Source organism: Acipenser ruthenus, chromosome 4 (assembly GCF_902713425.1).
Source record: "Acipenser ruthenus chromosome 4, fAciRut3.2 maternal haplotype, whole genome shotgun sequence".
Lineage (NCBI taxonomy): Eukaryota > Metazoa > Chordata > Actinopteri > Acipenseriformes > Acipenseridae > Acipenser > Acipenser ruthenus.
This window is the reverse complement of record NC_081192.1, coordinates 25,292,280-25,313,470: the sequence shown is the minus strand read 5'-3', so window position 1 is coordinate 25,313,470 and position 21,191 is coordinate 25,292,280. Positions and strand designations below refer to the sequence as shown.

Sequence of the window (21,191 nt, the reverse complement as noted above, 5' to 3'; positions counted from 1 at the left end):
TCAGGGTCACACAATGAGTCAGTGGCTGAGTTGGGATTTGAACCGGGACCTCCTGGTTACAAGCCTGTTTCTTTAACCACTGGACCACACAGCCTCCTCAATAATATAGTATAATAATTGTTACAGCTGTGTATAGTGATATTTAAAACAGGACTCACTTATCCTCCTGTTTACATATCCGCCCTTACTCTGGTCCCATTGCAGTCGGATACGCGACAGATTACTGTACTGTAGGTTTTAATAATCTTTTTTTATTAGTGTAATGAGTGTCTTAATAAAGATTTTTAACCGCATGCACACTTGTTTGTTTTGATTACTGTACTGGTGATTGGGGGACATTTTGAATGTCAGGTTATTGTGTGGGAGTTTATACCTTCCATCGCTTACTGCGGCCAGAGGCGTGTGCAGGAATAAAAATTTGACTGCCATTGGGGGGGGCACATTAAACTATATATATATATATATATATATATATATATATATATATATATATATATATATATATATATATATATATATATATATACACACATACATACACACACACATACACACATATATATTCTTTTTTTAAACGTGTATAGAGGTGGTGTGTCAATTTGTTCGTTTTTTAACGTTAGTTTGTCTTTTACTTTATAGTTTATTAACATTCACATACTTATTCAGTTCATTTTATATGTTGAAGCACGTGCATCATGACAAGTAATACATATTTATTTATTTATTTATTGATTCATAGTGTCTGGTGGTCAACTCCGTCTTAGAGAACACTTCGTCTGCTTCCCGAGGAAGGTTCTCTTAGCCGGAGACTGCTGTACTAGAAAAACGCAAATAATTCTGAATGAGAGATGAAGTACCCGTGGCTTGTTTATCGAGACAGCAAGATGCACTGTAGTGTGTGTGAAAAAGCTGCTGCGCAAAAAAAAGCACATACACGCAGATGTACAGATTTTCAGGAATCTTCGCTAGACACAGACATGGCAATGCTGTTGCTGTTATTGGAATGCAGAAAAACATGAACACACACACACACACACACCAGTAGATGAAGGCAACAAACACTGCTTAGAATCCTGTCTTCTCATGGGAACGGCCTACTGTTAGTATATACAGCATAAAGAAAAGTGTGTCTGTATTCATACGCATATTATTATTTATTTCTTAGCAGACGCCCTTATCCAGGGCGACTTACAATTGTTACAAGATATCACATTATTTTTACATACAATTACCCATTTATACAGTTGGGTTTTTACTGGAGCAATCTAGGTAAAGTACCTTGCTCAGGGGTACAGCAGCAGTGTCCCCCACTGGGGATTGAACCCACGACCCTCCAGTCAAGAGTCCAGAGCCCTAACCACTACTCCACACTGCTGCCCTACCATATATACATCTATATACACAGACAGAGATTGTTTAAACTATGATATAGCACAGAGTTTAAACGTTCATAAAAATGTACCAAAATGCACATCCCTGGAGTTTACTAGCCTTTGTGTTAACAACTGATCATTTAGTATCTGATGCATGGGAAGCACAATTTTGGGCATGTGCGTTTCAGGAACACATGAACAGAAAACCCCCATTACTGACATTGCTGTCGCCAGGTAGCAAATCACCATGACAAAATGTTAGGAGCCTGTGAATCAACCCTGCAATTACTCTGCTTCCTAGAGCTCTAGAAGGCAGCCTGCAATGACATCCTCTGACAGGTACCTGGTTATGCAACTGCAAGTGGAGCAGACTAGAGTACTGAATGAATCATCATTAGGGATCTGTGCTGGATTGTGCTGGCCTACTTGCACTGCAATAACAGAACGAGGATGTCACAGCAGCAGAAAAAACAACCTTTGCCACTAATTGTAGGATTATTACATTATTTAACAAGGGTATTAACGACTGGTGTGAGAACTAAAAAAATATACCAGTGCTTTTAAAATAATCCATAAATACATGAATACAAAAAAAGTTAAACACAATTCATCGCATAGCCTACATACTGTACATCTCCTACTTCCAAAAAAAAAAAAAACACAACTGGATACTGTGACTTTGGATCCTAATCCAAAAGCATTGGAGTTGATGTTTAGAGCAATTTATAGGGATCTGGTTTGTTTTCTGGTCTAGTTTAGCAACACTCTTTGATTTCATATAATATTTTACAGCAGGTCAACGCAGGTAGATTCACTGGGTGAGTTAACATTAATTGACGTGTGACTGCAGCACCATAATGGTCCCATGCAGGACTGACCTGTTTCCTACTACAGCACAGTAGGTGCTGACCAAGTGAACTTGCCGTCAGACAATAAAAAGCATTGAGATTTAATGCATAGCACTGCAGCAATGAAGTGCTCAGCAAATTGTCGCTGTAATCTTGCCAACAAAAATAAAAGAGAGAGATGGGATCTACCATCATGTTTTGGTAAGTGGTCATTCCATGCCAAATCTACAAATCCAGACAATTTTCCTGGTTCGCCATCTCAGAATGTGATACAGTTACCAGTGCAATCATACTTTAATTTTCAGGGATATAACTGAAAGGGTGTTTTTAATATAGTAGCAGGAGGCCCACATTTGCACAATTCAACAATGCCTAACTAATGGACCGCTTTAAGGCATATGACAACTGTGTTCCTAGCCATTGTCAGTGTTTCTTTAAAGTTCACAATAGTCAAAAGCTACAGCATGGTTTACATAAATCAATATAGCACCCATATTGCAAGAGAACTTCTCGATAAAGCACCAACAGTACACAGTTTTCAAAAAACATTTTCCTTCACAATATGGTTCTTGTCTTGAACACATTGAACACAGTAACACTACCTTACCAGAAGCCTAGTGTGCAAATGGTGTTCTGGCAACCAGACAGACATTTTGACTGGTACATTACTAGCAAGAACTACATGAGATTTAAATACAGTAGTATTAACAGTTAAAAACATAAAAAGCGGTGCTCATTTTTTACTGAAGAGCCCATCTGAGCAGACAGGTGTCTACACTGCCTCATGCGTGTTGGAATAAAGTATTGTAGGCTGGATTACAATATATGAATTCTTCAAATGTTCTGAGGAAAAAGAAACACTGTCGGTTGCTTTGTAATTGAAGATTAGTGCAATTACCAGAATTCAATTCTAGACAATAAAATCCTGTCTAGAATGTGTTCCCTCTCCCAACAGAAGTTCACAGGTCAACTTAGCAATTAGAGAATTACAGTACTCCAGGACTGATAGGCACATTTTACCAATTGGTTGCTCACTTAAAACTGATTAGCAAAATGTTTAAATAGCTTGTTGCTATGCTATGCTTAGCCACATGTCATTTTCTTTGGATTAGACTACTTCTCTAATTGGCAAAGACAGAACAGAGAGAAAAAAAACAAACAAGCAGAACTACAAGTAGTTACTAATCATCAAGTCTGGTATATTTAAGCACTGCATTCAGATAGCTTTCATAATTATGCAGTGTTTAAGCTGGGATTCAGACTTAAGTCTGTCTGTTTTGCGGTCTTTAAAACTAAAACATTAACAAGATTGCTACAGCCAAAAAAATCAACTGGTAATCTATCCAGAACTTGAATGAATGAACAAAAAAGAGAATGGTTTTCCTTTCTATGAGAATACAGTTCATTTAAAATCACTATATCTATCCACTGTATCTAGATCTACCAAAACATTAACCGCAGATGTCCTAATACAAGTAAGCCACTCAACACAGTCAAGAACTAAAATACATTATTGCTTTCCAATGCTACTAAATTACCTTTTACAAAAATGCATCTCAGAACATTAAATCAAACAAAGAAATCAACTTCAATCTTGCAGTGGTGCCTTAATCTAATTTAACACAATCATCCAAAACATCCAAAACACAAAATAATAAACAACCAAAAAGCATGAAACTCCATAGTCATTGCTTTTACCCATTACATACTATTGCATTTACTGATTTTTCTCCAGCGCAGGCTGCACAGAGAAGGCTTTCCAAAACCTTTCCAGTTTCTTATCATAAACAAAAACAGAGTCTTCTGCTTTCACTGTGACTGAACATCCTCCTTTACATCCTCCTCTATCTACCAACAAGAGAAAGACAAGTTCAAAGAAGTAATAAGATAAACTACCTCTTATTTTATTATATTTTTTCATGAAATTGCTGCAATGGTATGTTAAAACTACAGAACAAAACAAGCTGACCTACTGCTGCCAAGTTAATGGAAGTCTGTGGTCAAATTGACACAAACATTAAGAAGAGTTAAAGCTCTTCAAGAGAGAAAAAAACAAACAAGAAAAAAAACCAGTCCCACCGACTTCTAAGTTAGGCTCACACAAAAAATAGTATACTATTTAACCACTCCCCCTCCCCAATCTCACACACACACACACACACACACACACACACACACTCAGTCATCTCATTCCAGGTAGGAAGACATTCACATGTCCACACATTTTGTAATAGTGTCTCTGTATCTGCGGAACACAGCTACTGGTTTAAAAGTGATACCACCTCCGTTTACTTCATGCACTAGCATCCCCGACACCATCCCACGACCCAGAAGTGACGTTACAGTTTGTTTGCACTGTGAACCATTACATGAGTCAGTCCTTGGCACTAGTGTGGTTGGTTTAGATGTCACATGCAAAATTCACAATGTAGTGACAATTCTAGTACTTCAATTGATTCTGCAGTAGCCATCTTTTTTGAAGATCTGCAGTTTGCATGAAACTCTCAATTTGTCCCTACTTCTAAAATGTTTCAATTATTACTTCAATGCAATTCACCTTTGCAGTGAAGACCCTCAGCAGATGATGTGATTTTGATTAGCTACAATATGAGTGGAGTAGTAAAACAAAAATGAATTGGAATCCACTGCTGTGGATATAAACAGTAAAACAGTTCTGCAATTTGACACATTACTGCAACAATGCTCCCCATAGACAGAAGCACCCTCTTGTTGAAACAGCACTATCAAAACATGGTTCATTTTTTAAAAATGTACCAAAGTGAAAGTCCAGTACAAAATATCTTGTTACATGACATTGCACTTCAAGGATATACTTGTTTTTTCCTCACATTCAAAAACAACTAAAATAAAACAAAACATATACTGTTTTGGGACACAGGCATAAATAAAAGTCTGACAGGATAGACAATTATACTTCATCAAATATTTATGAAGGCCCCTCAAAAGCTAAATCTCAAGTCCTTTACCAGCCCAAACCTAGTGCAGTTAAAATCTACCTGTACCTCAAAAGCTCTTATCTGAAGAAAAAAAAAATGACCTGAATGATCTACTTTAGGAGATCAAGTGCAAAAGTTTATTTCCACCACTTGCAGAACCTCCATCTTGCTTCTCTTACAATCCAGTCTGAGTTTCTCAAATTGCCTTCAAAATGTCAAGGACAAGCCAAATTAATATATACTTGAATGAAAGGAGACACTTGGTCTAGTTTCTTTAGAATTCAGGACGTTCTCCAGTGCCGAGAGATCTGAATCCCAACAGGGGACCAACACTCGTCACGTGAACGCTGCGGGTTTCCCGACCGGGATGTACCGGTTACTCCTAGATTGAGCTTGATATTGTTGCTATTGAACAAGCTAGACCAGCAAAACTCAGCTCGCATAAGATTCAAATGGCTAACCACAACGATGACCTAAGCAGAATCCAGCCAGTTCTTCACTGTGGAACACAATTAAGGCATTTATAACCAAGAACAATTTACTGGTAAAACAGTACAGTGTTAACAGTATGAAGACTAGAACACATCGTTTAGTAGCATTGGAAAGCAATAATGTATTTTTGGTGCCAGCTCTGCATGTGGAGCGCAAGGAAGCAGTACAGGTACAGGCACGGACAGTGCCACTGCGACAACAGAAAACTCATCTGTGAACAGAAATACAAAAAGGCATATTCACTGAATGGCAAGTGGGAGACTCCAGCAGTAACTTTCAGAGGCTTGCAGAGAGAGGACTTTTCCTCTTGCTTTTAAAGCTGCCATTGCAAGGGTATCAGGAAATATGCTGGGGTCAAAGTTAGGTCATTGGTGTTGGAACTGCGAACTCCAGGGCCATTGTGTTATCATGAAAACATTCAGGATTTCAGTATGTGAGGGTTCAAACATTCACTCAAGGCAAGGCCTCAAGACGCACAGGTCTTTAAAAAATGTGTTCAGCAGAAATATTTACTAAAGGAGTACCAAAAAAACCAACTATGTTTACAAATGATATACATGCACACATATGCTAATCAGACCTGCAAACACAGAACTCTGTCAACAGGGAATTCCTTATTTTTCAGAAAAATGGCAGAATATCTGTCAAAACCATGACTTGCAGTAGTATTCTGAATAATGGGTGATTATTTTGCAGATCCCTAAACTGGCCATTTTAAAATTTGACTTTTGCTTACTCTAGAAATACAAATTGTAAATTGATTTAAAAAAAAAAAAAAAGCCTTTAAACAATACAAAAAAAACCTATATGAACATAATTTAGATCTTTTATTTAACATAATGTCATCAAACGAAACTACAAAATGATATTGTAAGTCGACTGGGCTTTACTAAGTAACCACAGGATATCATTAATTTCCAATGCAACTAACAACCAATAACCAATAATCATCTCGGCTGATAAACTGACATTTTGTGCAGCCTATCAAATGCTGCGTGGGCGGTCTTAAGGGGATACAGTTCAGTTACAAAACACCAATGTCACCAAAATGTTCTTTAACAGTCAGTCTTATACAAATGCACACAATAAAAAAAACACCAAGTAAGCAACGCCTAATTGACATCAGTTGGCAATTCATGCCTTTTTTTTCGTTCCAGTTAATGATACAAAACGTATTTGTTCTGTAGTAAACTACATCCATTTGTTTAAATGTAAAGAACGACTAAATGTACAGTGTTAAAACACTGCTCTTTAATTCACTGTTAGTTTTCTTTCTTTTGTTCTCGCACTCGTAACGTGCTGTCATGAAACCCGGTTTATTACATGACCCACTTTATAACACAAATTATGCCTGCATGGCAATCATGACATAAAGCGGGTTCATCTGTATCAAATTTTTTATCCGTTAAGTATATGGAAAACTACAAAGCGGTATGTAATTCAATATTATTCAGCAGGTTTCATTCAACTATGAAGCAACATTAGTTAATTCTACAGGGTGATTCAAAACTTTTGGCCACAGCTGTGTGTATGTGTACATACAACAATACCACAAAATCCTAGAATTATGTTCACTTACCAGCTTACCATTTAAAATCAATGGACCACTGAACCACTTCATAGCTGAATAAATGCAATGACTGCTGATAAACATCCTATTACTATTTAAGAAACAAGAAGTCGTTTATATAGCCTTAAAATTTGGAAATTAAAATTTTTGGTGGCTTGGAACAAAACCGAAAAACAGGGAATGATCAAACACACATGGTTACTGCTTTTAAAATACTTTGTGGATGATGAACCATAACGATGCCACCTTCAAGGCAGTGCTGGAAATGCAGTTTCCACCACCAGCTCCCCCCTTCACCATTAGCCTGTCCTTGAAGAGCTGCCCAGATGGTGAACAAATGCTCCAGCTGAAGGCTTTTTCTTCATGAGCTCCTTTTACAATTACTTGCAAAGGCCTTAAAATGGGAGCATCAGGACAGAAACAAAAAGCCAACTTCCATTCACCGAAAGCTGATCACATTCATGAATCTTTTAAGCTGACAGACACTTCAAGATGCCACTGGGAAGAACTGCGTAATAAAACACATTAGGGTGCAAATGGTCGGCATAGGGTACTTAACAGAACAATAGCTGAAGAACTTGTCTCTGCAGAAAGAGAAGATTTTATTTAATTGTAAACAGCTAATCCTAATAAACCAGGTCTTAACAGAACAGCGGATAAAGCACATCTCTTAATTTGAAGACCCAGGTGGAAGACAAGATGATTAGGAAGCTAGTTAAATATCTGTTGCTTACTGTACCCACCAACCGTATGTCATGTTACTGGCTAGAATTCTTTAAAAAGCTGTGTACATCTCAGCTTGCATCTTCCCAATTTAAAACCAAAGCGATCCTGCTAAAGCCCTCAAATCAAACAGGTTTTTGCACTGGTCTTATGGAGAAATCTGTGTACAAAATCGTATTTTCGGTCTTATGGAGAAATCTGTGTACAAAATCGTATTTTGTCATATACTTGTACTTGCTAGAACCAAAGTCATTGTATTTTATCTTGTTCTTAATTGTATTAATACCTGTACTGTGATTCTTGAAATGTATTTTTGTTTACGACTGTAAGTCGCCCCTGGATAAGGGCGTCTGCTAAGAAATAAATCTTAATAATAATACTGTAAGCACAGACAACAGCCAAAGATTCCTTACCATTTACCTTTTAAAAGCAGTCCAAATAAATTAAATTAGCACATGGTCCTAACACATGTTAAGGAAACAGTGAGCTGCAGTGAAGGGTGAGGGGTACTGAGGGAGAGAGAAGGATCAGAATTTTCACAAGTTACATACAGTAAACTGTATTGTTTATTCAATAGTGCTATAGTCAATTAACATACATCTGGGCAGACTGCTTTCCAAACTAAACAGCCCAGGGAAGATAACAGGCGAGTGTGACTAACAATACATACACAAAACCGTAATTGTTATGCGTTTTTGAAAAAAAAAAAAAAAAAAAGGTAAAGTTACCCTGCACAGTAAGAGATATGATAGTGTGTGACGGTAATGTAAAGGGAGCTAATAGTATTACAGACCCCTGTGAGTTATTAATGGAAGTTTCTCAAACTGTGATGTTATAACAGAACACAGTTACTGGTACAGTGCAATAAATGTAAAAATAAAACAAAACTAAATGATGATTGAAATTTCAATATTTTAATAATGGGGTGCACATTAGGTGCGATTTGAGGATTGGGAAATTGTGGGATGAGACCACAGGTCGAGTCCTTCAGTCCATTTTGCTGTCCTCTAAGTCAGTGGTTCTCAACCCTGGTCCTGGGGACCCACTGTCCTGCTGGTTTTTGTTCCAACCGAGCTCTCAATTACTTTATTGAAACCTTAATTGAACTAATAATTTGCTTAATTTGACTTTTTTAATTGATTAGCTTACAAAATGTTGGAGAATTCCAAGTTCCTTATATCATTTTATATTTAACTTGAAATCTCCAACTCTTTAAGTAAAAAGCTCTTAGTTCCATTAAGGGTTCAATTAAGTAATTGAGAGCTTGGTTGGAACAAAAACCACCAGGACAGTGGGTCCCCAGGACCAGGGTTGAGGATCACTGCTCTAAATCACACGTAATGTACGCCCGTTTTATTTCAATCATTTGAACCTCAGCAACTCAAATACGTACCAAAACACACACACAGACCTCACCTTTTTGCCGTGGAAGTTTGACTGCATTCAAAACCACTGAGGAACCGATTGTAAATAGCAATTAAATGTAGTGTCTGTGCTGATTTTTGACAGGTATTGTACTGTATATAATACAGTACCACACCATTTAAACAAGGGAAATTAGGCAAATAAAGTATTGTAGGCTTGGTGGTCCAGTGGTTAAAGAAAGGGGCTTGTTACCATGAGGTTCCTGGTTCAATCCCAGCTCAGTCTGACTCACTGTGTGTAACCCTGAGCAAGCCACTTAACCTCCTTGTGCTCCGTCCTTTGAATGAGCTATAAAACCGAGGTGTAACCTATTGTAAGTGACTCTGCAGCAGCAGTTATGATGCATAGTTCACCCCCTAGTCTCTAAATTGCTTTGGATAAAATCATCTGCTAAATAACTAAATAATAATAATAGCAAATCCTTTAAATAACTTCCTGTTCATTTAGAGATATCTTTTTTCTCAAATTAAATTTTTATTGGATTTTATTAATACAAAATGATATAAAAGTAATAAATATAAAGCATATACATAAAATACAATAAGATACTAATAATACTAATAATAATAATAATAATAATAATACTAATAATAATAATAATAGGTAACTAAATAAATTTTAAAAAAACACTGCATTACACAAAAAGACCATGAGAAGCATAAACACTCTCCATGGTAAACACAAATAAAAGGAAAGCACAATACACAGAAGTCAAGGTGTATTTAATTATCAGGATCTGAAGGTTGTCCCCCCCTCCCACTCTCAATGTAATCCCCAAAAAGGAGACCATATACTCCAGAAAGCAACAGATTTTTTGCGTAATATGTTAGTTTTTCTAAAGGCAAAAATATTTAACACCTGAGAAATCCATAATTTAAGATAGGAAGCTGTATCTGAATTACACAATGAAAAAGGATGGATTTTTTTGCTAAAAATGTTAAAGTGTTTCACGACTAGGGTCTAGTACTAAATTTGGATCTGCACCTAAAAAAGACATAAAAGATTGGTAACATGTCAAATTTTAAATTTAGTATATCTTGTATAGCCAAGTGAATAGATTGCCAAAATGTTTTTAATTGTGTCACAATGCCAAAAGCTATGCATATGGGTGCCTAATGCAGAATGGCATCTACAACATAATGGAGAATATTCTGTTGACATTTTAGAGATCTAAATGGTTTAGAGATATCTTTAAATGAACAGGAAGCTATTCTGAGATATCGTTAAATTATTTAGAGATATCTTTAAATGAACAGGAAGTTATTTAAAAATATCTGAAAATACATTTAAAGATATCTGTAAATCATTTTGAGATATCTCTAAATGTACTTTAGGTATCTTCAAATGATTTAGAGATATCTAAATATTCGAAGATATCTTCAAATATTTAGAGATATCTGGAAATATTTAGAGATTGCTATAAATTAATTTGAGATAAATGATCATTTGGCTTGCCATACAGAGCAGGTGACAGCACTGGCAGCTGCAATGCAAGCTATTGAACCACTGATGGGGGTCAAAGGTTAGGTCACACTCCATGCCTATCCAATCCCAGGCCTCTCTAAGAGGCTTCCAGCAATGGTGCCATTAGTGCAGGCTGCAAAGTGTGGTTATGTGAACATATGTTCATTTTGTAATTTTTTCAATTCCCAAGCGGTCACCAAAAAAACAAAATCAATTTTGATAATTACTGATCAGTGCAAAATGTGTAACATCAAACCACTGTACAAATAAAATGCTTCATATCACATTGCCAATCCACTATTCAATAGTAAATACACATGGCTAAAAAAAAAAAAAAAAAAAAAATTATAAAATACAGCGCCTATTTCCATGCAAGGCAAACATCTTTGCTTATTGTATTTTCTTTGATTACATGAATAAAGGGAAAATTAAGATAACCAAACTGATTTATGTTTACAGTAATACATCTTATCAAAGTAAATCAATTGTATGAGATTATAGTACTTGGCTTCAGGTTTCCAATAGCACAGCTTTTTCTAACCTTACCTGCTTTGTTGTGTTCTAATGGTGAAAGTAATGACAAATACCAATGGGTCCAATAAACTCCAATTTCCATCATATAGTAATAATGGAATCATTCTTAACATACTGTAGCAGCTCACTCACAGCCCAGGCCAGCACAGTCATGATGTAAACTGAAGCACATGCTAAGCGAGGAAGTGCGCAAACAGCAGCTTATCTCCTCTGTCATCTGCTCCTAATGACAGCTAACAAACTCAAAGCAAATCCTTTTCAAGCTGCTGATCAGATAGCCGTACCCCACCCCCCACCCCCCACCCTAGCCCCCGCCACCACCCAGGAAAATCCAGCACAGCAGAGCACTCGAAGATTCCTCTCGCTCCTGTTGCATTGCTCAGAAAAGTGTTTTCCTTTTCATTGAGATAATAGCTTGTTCTTCAGTCACATGACAGCGAAGCCACAAAGGCCAAGCTTCTTAGCAACAGACTAGATAGTCCTTTATATCAGTATGGGGACTTTCATTTTACAGGTTTCATTTTGTTAATGCTCACCCATTAACTGCACCACGCGATGTACGGCTGCATTTAACTTCATCTGAGTCGTACTGAGTAGTTGCTTTTGTAAATGTAGGTATTTATTACAGAGTCTAACGATTTTGAAATTACAAACGCAATGGGTTCTCAATTGTAAAAAACGTTACAGAATTAAAATGACTGCTTGCGTACCACGGTTATGAAAAACCAAACATGTAGGCTAACAGTTCATGTGAGTTTCTTTATATCATTTTGGATTTACAAATACAGGTATGAAAAATAGATGGGCTTTAACAATTTACACAACAGTAGTAAGATCAACAGAACATTATGTGCCTTATAGTTTCACATGTTAAGTTACAACAATGTGTCTAAAAATATGAATCTAGAAGTAACCCCTCAATGTGTTTCACATTTCTCAATTACAGCACTCGGTCTGAAAATAAATATTCCCTTGGGTTGCCTAGAGATGTCAACTGTAATACTTAAGATACCCCCTCCCCCCCATGCTGTAATACAGAAATAGCAGCCTTTCATCTTCTTTCACCTCCCACATTGTTACATTGGGACCGATTCAAAGGTCACAAATATTTAGTAAACCTTTCTAGACCATTAGAACAGTTTCATGAATGCCAGTGTTTTAGATTTATTAATATCTAACTGTATTTTGTGTATTTGTTTGCTTGTTTGTTTTAACAGACTAACCTGAAATACAACGGATTAGCTAGTTGATAACTTGCCATATACCATAAACACGGATTGTACACTCTCTCAATAAATTGAGATGTCAGTAATTTTAGTGTTCTAGAACCCCATGCAGTATTTACAACAAACACATTCTCTTTGCTGTATCACGTGTTGTCCATATCACAGTAATATATTTTTAAACAATCATTTTTATTCACATATCATAGGTGAATCAACTAGGGAATTCTTTTTTTTCAACTTTTCCTTGGGAACGTTCAACAGAAGAAAGTTTTTTTTTTCTTTCCAAGCACGGCAGTCTATCCAGATTAGCATGCTCCCTCTGCAACAATGCTGGTGCTCGGATTGAAATGAGTGGCATAGTGTGGGAAGAGAAAATGAGCATTGTTGCAGCGGGGAGCGTGATCTGGATACATCGTGATCTTCATAAGAGAAATAGTATTTCTTCAGGTGAACGCTCCTGAGCAAATGTTGTGAAATGTATTCTCCAATTGATTTATGGCGCAAGATGTGTGATTAACAGGTTCAAATGAGTCTGCAATGTTTCAAAATATTGCGCTGCAATACGGGTGACACAGCAAAGGTAAGGTGATTCTTGTAAACACCACAGGGTGTTTTATAACACGACAGCGTTACGACAGGGAAGGCCTTACCTAAGAAAGGATTGGCTCCTTAGCAGGTAAACAAAGATAAAATTACAAGACGTGGAACATTCAGCAGGTGTAAATTAGCATAATCCGAAGAGGGATCTTTTCAACACTTTCCTTATTGGTCTTTTAAATATAGACGGTTTGGGAACATGCACATTTCAATGAAATCGGTTGAAGCAGCAGCCATGATTTTTATTTTTAATCCTAGAGGCAAAAAAAAGTTCTCATCTAATATGAAGTCTGGTCGTAAAACTATAATCTGAAAATATCAAACTTATCTAATATGTGATCTTAACAGTAGATTTTGAGGGGGTGCAATTATTGTACATAGTTGAACAGGCAGGCAACAGTCACTGCAACTGATGGAAAGCGTGTATGGAGGGAGATCCCTGTCAAAAATATTAGTATGCGTAAAAATAATTTGTACTTGTAATTACAGGTACAATTCAAAAAGTTACGAGCACAACTCATAAAATTACGAGCCGGATGAAGCATGAAATCACTGTCAAAAATACGTCACAGAGGTCACAGGACAGGCTGTTGATTGGGGGAACAATCGATGAGTATTTAACAGCGCATACGTCCAGCACCTTGCATTGCTAATAGAAAGGAAGGAGTGGCTGCATGTTGGTGAAATTTGTAGCGGGAATATGGCACAAAGTCACCCAACAGATGGACAGTCTCAGTCACAAAAAAGATCTTCTATATACACAAGATAGTCAAATCCCCCTTTTTTCCATCCCCACCGATGCAGTGCATCATGGTAATCCAAAGAGTTCCGGTGCTGACTTTTCTCCTATCTCTATAATGTAAAGTCTGCTTCATTTCCTATTCAAAGCTTTCTCTTTTGAAAATGATTGCATTTTTTAGCAAGATTCACTTGGATTTGTTTAGAGACAACCCTCCTTAAGCGCAACAATTTAGGTCAAATACATTTTAAAAAGCTCACCTTGGCTTTATTCCAAAAAACACCCCTAAGGCATTTCTGCAGAAGTAGAATAATTGGTAATCTTTATAGTCATCATCAACTTCACACTGTAAAAGAAAGACACACATTGTTAGATGTTATCTGTATTTATGAATCAATAAAATTAGCATCTGCCAATTATTTTTCCCATGCTTCTGGTAAAAGCTTGTACCAGCATATTAATTCAGTGACAGGCCTAGACTGCACTGTACAGTACGCCCTTTTATAAAAAAGGTGTCATATCAAAAAAGGGAGAGAACGGCAAGCTTAAGTTTTGCCAGTTTAAAACTATGTCTATTAAACCTAAATTGAGTTACTATATGTGCATTGTTTACATGAAAAAACATAAATTAAAGATAAAATAAAAACAAAACACACAAATGTCAAGTTACCTTGATATTATTATAATTATTATTTATTTCTTAGCAGACGCCCTTATCCAGAGCGACTTACAACTGTTACAAAATATCACAGTACAAAGTATCGCATTATAAAATATCACATTACAAGTTATCACATTACAGAATATCATACTACAGAGCAGTTATGAAAGTACAATAAGATTACATTTAAGTAAGAGCAAAATAAAGAATACAGTAAATTGTTCAACTAAGAGCAGTTAAAACTTGTAGTAAATATTTCCTTATATAGGGGCTCCTGAGTGGCGCATCTGGCAAAGGCACTTGGCGTGGTCCTCCGACGCTGTAGCTCTGAAGTGGCTGCATGGCGGGCCTGCAGAGTGAAAAGAAGCGGACGGCTGACTGCGCACGTTTTGGAGGACGCGTGTGTCTATCTTCGTTTCTTCCGAGTCAGCGCGGGGGTGGCAGCGGTGAGCCGGGAAAAAAAAAAAAAAAAAAAAAAAAAAGAGAGAATTGGGCTTTCCTATTTGGGGAGAAAACGAGATATATTTATTTGCTTAAATGAGTAAAGTCCAGTAAGAACACGTAAGTATGTATGAAAAATGGAGGAGAATGATTTCAAATAAGAGAAATTACAAAAAACAACATGAGTACAGTTACCTATAAAAGAGTAAAATCAAATACAAGATATAGTATGTAGTTATAGTTAGGAGCAGTAGTTGAATGGAGCAAGGTATGGAGCAGTTCAGTGCAAGTACAAGCTGATGCAAGTAGTGCAATTGGGTGCCATATAGTCCAGTATGGTCGAGAGTTGTGATGTTTACAGATGCTGTCTAAACAGGTGTGTCTTGAGGAGGCGCCGAAAGGTGGTCGGGGACTGAGCAGTCCCGATATCCGTGGGTAGGTCGTTCCAGCACCAAGGGGCAAGGGTGGAGAAGGAGCGGGCTGTGGACACGGGGAAGTGCAGGGGGTACAGCTAGTCTGCCAGAGGTGGAGGAGCGGAGGGGGCGACAGAGGTGTAGGGAGAAATGATAGTGTGGAGATAGGAGGGAGCAGAAAGGTCAAGACAGCGATAGGCGAGTACAAGAGTTTTGAATTGGATGCGAACAGTGATAGGGAGCCAGTGCAGACAGCGGAGCAGCGTGGGAGAAACTAGGAAGGGAAAAGAGAAGGAGAGTTTTGGATGAGCTGGAGCAGGTGGGTAGCAGAGGCAGGAAAGCCGGCCAGGAGGGGGTTGCAGTAATCAAACAGGACAGTACCAGAGCCTGAACTAGGAGCTGTGTGAAGAAGCGACAGGAACGTGCCAGAGTAGAGATGTGCTGAGAGTAGGAGAGGGTTCGAGGGTGACACCAAGATTCTTGGTGAATGAGGAAGGAGAGAGGGTGGTGGATTAAAGCAAAATAGAGATAAAGAGAGATCAGCAGTGGGGGAGGAAGAAAAGGAGGTCTGATTTGGAGAGATTGAGTTTGAAACGATGCAAGTGCATCCAGGAGGAGATGGTCGAGAGACAGGTAGAGATACGGGAGAAATTGTTGGAGTCAGAGGTGGGAAGTAGAGCACGATCTGGGCATCATCAGCATAGAAGTGATATGAGAAGCCATGGGAGGAGAGGAGGACCCAGGGAGCGGGTGTAGATTGAAAACAGGAAGGGTGGGGGACACCTGTCGAAAAAGAGCAAGAGGCAGAGGGTAAGCCACGCCAGGACACCTGGTACCCTTGGTACCATGCACGAGCTGGTTGAAATGGTAATACTGTAAAAATACAGTACTACACTAGTACCAGTTTTTGTTTAAGAGTATTTATGGACAAAAAATAGGGATGAACCGAATCCAAGTTTTTGGGATTCTGCCAAATACCGAATCCATCTCAAACGATTCGTCCGAATACCGGACCAAATACAGAATCCTACAAAAATTGTTAAGAAAACCGAAGGAAACTGTTGAATAAAAAACAACAGACTGGCAGCTACGAACAAGGGACACCCACAATCTATAGTTTTGAGCCTTTTAGTTAATAGAATTTTTATTACTGAATGGAAATATATCCCTGAATAAGATTTTAGTTTGAAACTTGCACAATTTACTGCTAGCACCCTCCCCCCCCCACACAACAGAAATTGTTTCAAGGAATGTGAAAAGCACTTTGCCCAAATATTTGCATTTTACAGTGTTTCTTCAAAATCAGGTCCTATATTACCAAACAAAATACAAGATTAACTTCCCAGAAAGCACTGTACAATACTAATAATCAGAAAGCCTGCATTTAATAAACGTTACTAGTCTAAAAAGACAGATTAACACACAATACTACTTCATATACACTTAACTGTATTGCTGAATTATATATATATATATATATATATATATATATATATATATATATATATATATACACATATACAGTGCCTTGCGAAAGTATTCGGCCCCCTTGAACTTTGCGACCTTTTGCCACATTTCAGGCTTCAAACATAAAGATATGAAACTGTAATTTTTTGTGAAGAATCAACAACAAGTGGGACACAATCATGAAGTGGAACGAAATTTATTGGATATTTCAAACTTTTTTAACAAATAAAAAACTGAAAAATTGGGCGTGCAAAATTATTCAGCCCCTTTACTTTCAGTGCAGCAAACTCTCTCCAGAAGTTCAGTGAGGATCTCTGAATGATCCAATGTTGACCTAAATGACTAATGATGATAAATATAATCCACCTGTGTGTAATCAAGTCTCCATATAAATGCACCTGCACTGTGATAGTCTCAGAGGTCCGTTTAAAGCGCAGAGAGCATCATGAAGAACAAGGAACACACCAGGCAGGTCCGAGATACTGTTGTGGAGAAGTTTAAAGCCGGATTTGGATACAAAAAGATTTCCCAAGCTTTAAACATCCCAAGTAGCACTGTGCAAGCGATAATATTGAAATGGAAGGAGTATCAGACCACTGCAAATCTACCAAGACCTGGCCGTCCCTCTAAACTTTCAGCTCATACAAGGAGAAGACTGATCAGAGATGCAGCCAAGAGGCCCATGATCACTCTGGATGAACTGCAGAGATCTACAGCTGAGGTGGGAGACTCTGTCCATAGGACAACAATCAGTCGTATACTGCACAAATCTGGCCTTTATGGAAGAGTGGCAAGAAGAAAGCCATTTCTTAAAGATATCCATAAAAAGTGTCGTTTACAGTTTGCCACAAGCCACCTGGGAGACACACCAAACATGTGGAAGAAGGTGCTCTGGTCAGATGAAACCAAAATCGAACTTTTTGGCAACAATGCAAAACGTTATGTTTGGCGTAAAAGCAACACAGCTCATCACCCTGAACACACCATCCCCACTGTCAAACATGGTGGTGGCAGCATCATGGTTTGGGCCTGCTTTTCTTCAGCAGGGACAGGGAAGATGGTTAAAATTGATGGGAAGATGGATGGAGCCAAATACTACAGGACCATTCTGGAAGAAAACCTGATGGAGTCTGCAAAAGACCTGAGACTGGGACGGAGATTTGTCTTCCAACAAGACAATGATCCAAAACATAAAGCAAAATCTACAATGGAATGGTTCACAAATAAACATATCCAGGTGTTAGAATGGCCAAGTCAAAGTCCAGACCTGAATCCAATCGAGAATCTGTGGAAAGAACTGAAAACTGCTGTTCACAAATGCTCTCCATCCAACCTCACTGAGCTCGAGCTGTTTTGCAAGGAGGAATGGGCAAAAATTTCAGTCTCTCGATGTGCAAAACTGATAGAGACATACCCCAAGCGACTTACAGCTGTAATCGCAGCAAAAGGTGGCGCTACAAACTATTAACTTAAGGGGGCTGAATAATTTTGCACGCCCAATTTTTCAGTTTTTTATTTGTTAAAAAAAGTTTGAAATATCCAATAAATTTCGTTCCACTTCATGATTGTGTCCCACTTCTTGTTGATTCTTCACAAAAAATTACAGTTTCATATCTTTATGTTTGAAGCCTGAAATGTGGCAAAAGGTCGCAAAGTTCAAGGGGGCCGAATGCTTTCGCAAGGCACTGTATGTATACACACACACACACACACACACATTATATATATATATATATATATATATATATATATATATATATATATATATATATATATATATATAGTAAAAGAATCGCCCCTCTCCGCGGTTCGTTGCCCCTGTAAAAACACTGACCCAACACACACAAATGGATTTTTAAAGCGCGGTTGCGCTATTTTTAATTAACAATACAAAAACAAAATAAACAAAACAAACACCTAGCTCTTTTTGAGCACTAACTAAACAAAACAGGAACCTAAACTAAAAAAGACAGGGCAGCTAAGCTGTTTACCTGTAACACAAAATAAACAACACAGCACACACAAAAAGGCTCTACACTACCTTTTCCTTTTAAATTACGGCTGTACCCACACACCAGCACAGTCGGGCTTCTACACACTTCAGCAGCCAGGAGCAGACTGACTGCTCTCCTTATAAACCCTGCACCTGGCTCTAATTCACAATCATAGCCAGGTGCAGGTGATAATTAACAATAAAACAATTAACAAAAACAATTAAACAAAACAAACCCACAAGGTGCCTACGCACATGTTTTTTTCTGCAGGGAGGATTTAACCCCCTCCCTGCTGTCTTACTATATATATATATATATATATATATATAAACACACACACACACACACACAGTAAGTTGACCTTTGCTTAGCTTACACAAAGGAAAAATACTTATCGGTTGAGATAAAAATGTGTGCATCTTTATCCAGTACCAAATGTTTCCAAAGTTAAATGAAGCTTCATGACGTCAAGTGGTTGACCCAGATGTGCTTCTAATCACGGCATTTAGATCTGCAGCAGCAGAATATAAAGGCTATATGTCTGAGCCTGCGAGGCAAAGCATTCATTTAGATGACAAACCTGGTTCTAGCATCTCTGTAAAGTCCACAGCCAGGGAGAGGGAAATGATAGCTTGTCTAAAAATCAGACTCAAATTTACAAAATGCATTCCCAGAAATCGCGGTGTTTAGTTACTGTGGCAATATACACAGTAATAAAGCAATCTATATAGCTTATTTAATAAATTCAACCCCCTCAGATTATATATATATATATATATATATATATATATATTTTTTTTTTTTATTGAGTTTTATTATACTGCAGCAAAACTAACAGCTTCAGTAACAAAAACTCCTGCAAATAAAGAACACTACTTTTTAGATAAGAAGCCGATCTTTCCAACAGAATTTTTGTCAGATGTTTATTTTTTTAGGTTTCTCCAGTCAAAAACTTTAAGGGTAACTCTCTAAATGTCTATTTGCAATGAACTCCAATAGTATGCGAGTAAAAAGTCACTATAAGGCCAGGGGTGGTCATGTTGCTGCACACAGTCCATATACTAATTTTAGTTTTCAATTTTGTTCTTTTCAGGTTACTGGTATCTTAAAATCTGTACAAGCTATTGACTATAGGGAGCCTGCAGGTCCCGATTGCCTTTTATTAAAAACAGCTGCTGTATTTATTGCAGAACCTATTACTTATACTGTATTTATAACCTTTCAAATCGAGTCCAATGAACTACCGAATGTCTGGAAGTCGGCTTATGTTATTGCTCTATGAAAAGATGGAAACCCATCCGACTTGAATGATTACACACCAATTTCCAATTTGTCAATTTTGGCAAAAATTTTGGAATCCTTGGTCAGTAATCAATTGAAATGTTATTTGGATGCAAATACAATTTTAAGCAATATGCAGGTCAAGTCAGAGTACTGTGACTGCAGCACTGAAAGATATGGATGACATCAAAATGGCTCTAGATAAGTAATCAACATGTATGTCTTTGTTTATTGATCCCTCCAAGGCTTTTGATACGGCTGATTCATGCACTACTGAAAAAAAGATTATTGAGCGCTGGTATTGGATTTCAAGCGTCTGGATGGTTTCAAAACTATCTTACTTATAGAGTACAGATTGTTAAACATGCAGATCTGATGTCAGTTCCTGTTTTGTTAAATAAGGGTGTTCCTCAAGGATCAATTCTTGGTCTGTTATTGTTTTAATGTTACCAATATTATAGATTAATAATATTGGTAACATTAAATACTGTTAGTATCATCTCTATGCAGATCATACCATTTTATATTCATGTAATCCCTCTCCTCCTTTGGCAATCAAATTTGCAATCTGATTTTGACTCCATTCAACAAGCTTTAATTAATTTAAAGTTTTGTTTAAACTCTAGTAAGACCAAAGCTATGATATCCTCTGCTACAAGGACAAATGCTACTGTTGATTCAACTTTAGTTACTTTAGACAACAAAGCCATTGAGTTAGGTGACAACTATAAAGTATCTGGGTATTTGGCTGGATAGTAATTTCAAATTTCAAGGCCCATATTGACCACCTTGCAAAAAAATCGCAACTCATGATCGGTTTTCTGTATTGACTCAAAACTTGTTTTTCTGTACTTAAGCCTTTTTTTTTTCTAATTGCTTGTATATTTCTACCACAAATTGATTATGGGGATACAGTTTATAGGTTTGCATCGCCCTTAACATTAAGCAAACTGGAACCCAGATATCATGCAGATATATTACAAACT

General features: G+C 37.4%; 1 protein-coding gene across 4 annotated transcripts in view; it reads right to left on the bottom strand.

The window, feature by feature from the left end:
• The window catches only part of LOC117400234 (nuclear receptor coactivator 2-like), a 99,856-nt gene that overhangs the window by 53,141 nt on the left and 25,524 nt on the right, over positions 1-21,191 (bottom strand). For 3 of the 4 annotated variants that reach the window (XR_009328437.1, XM_059022225.1, XM_034920561.2), the window contains exon 2: positions 14,209-14,294. The exons of the other annotated variant lie outside the window; for it this stretch is intronic. The gene's annotated coding sequence lies outside the window, so the exon portion shown is untranslated. The remainder of the gene's footprint in view (positions 1-14,208; positions 14,295-21,191) is intronic. 4 annotated transcript variants of the gene reach the window in all.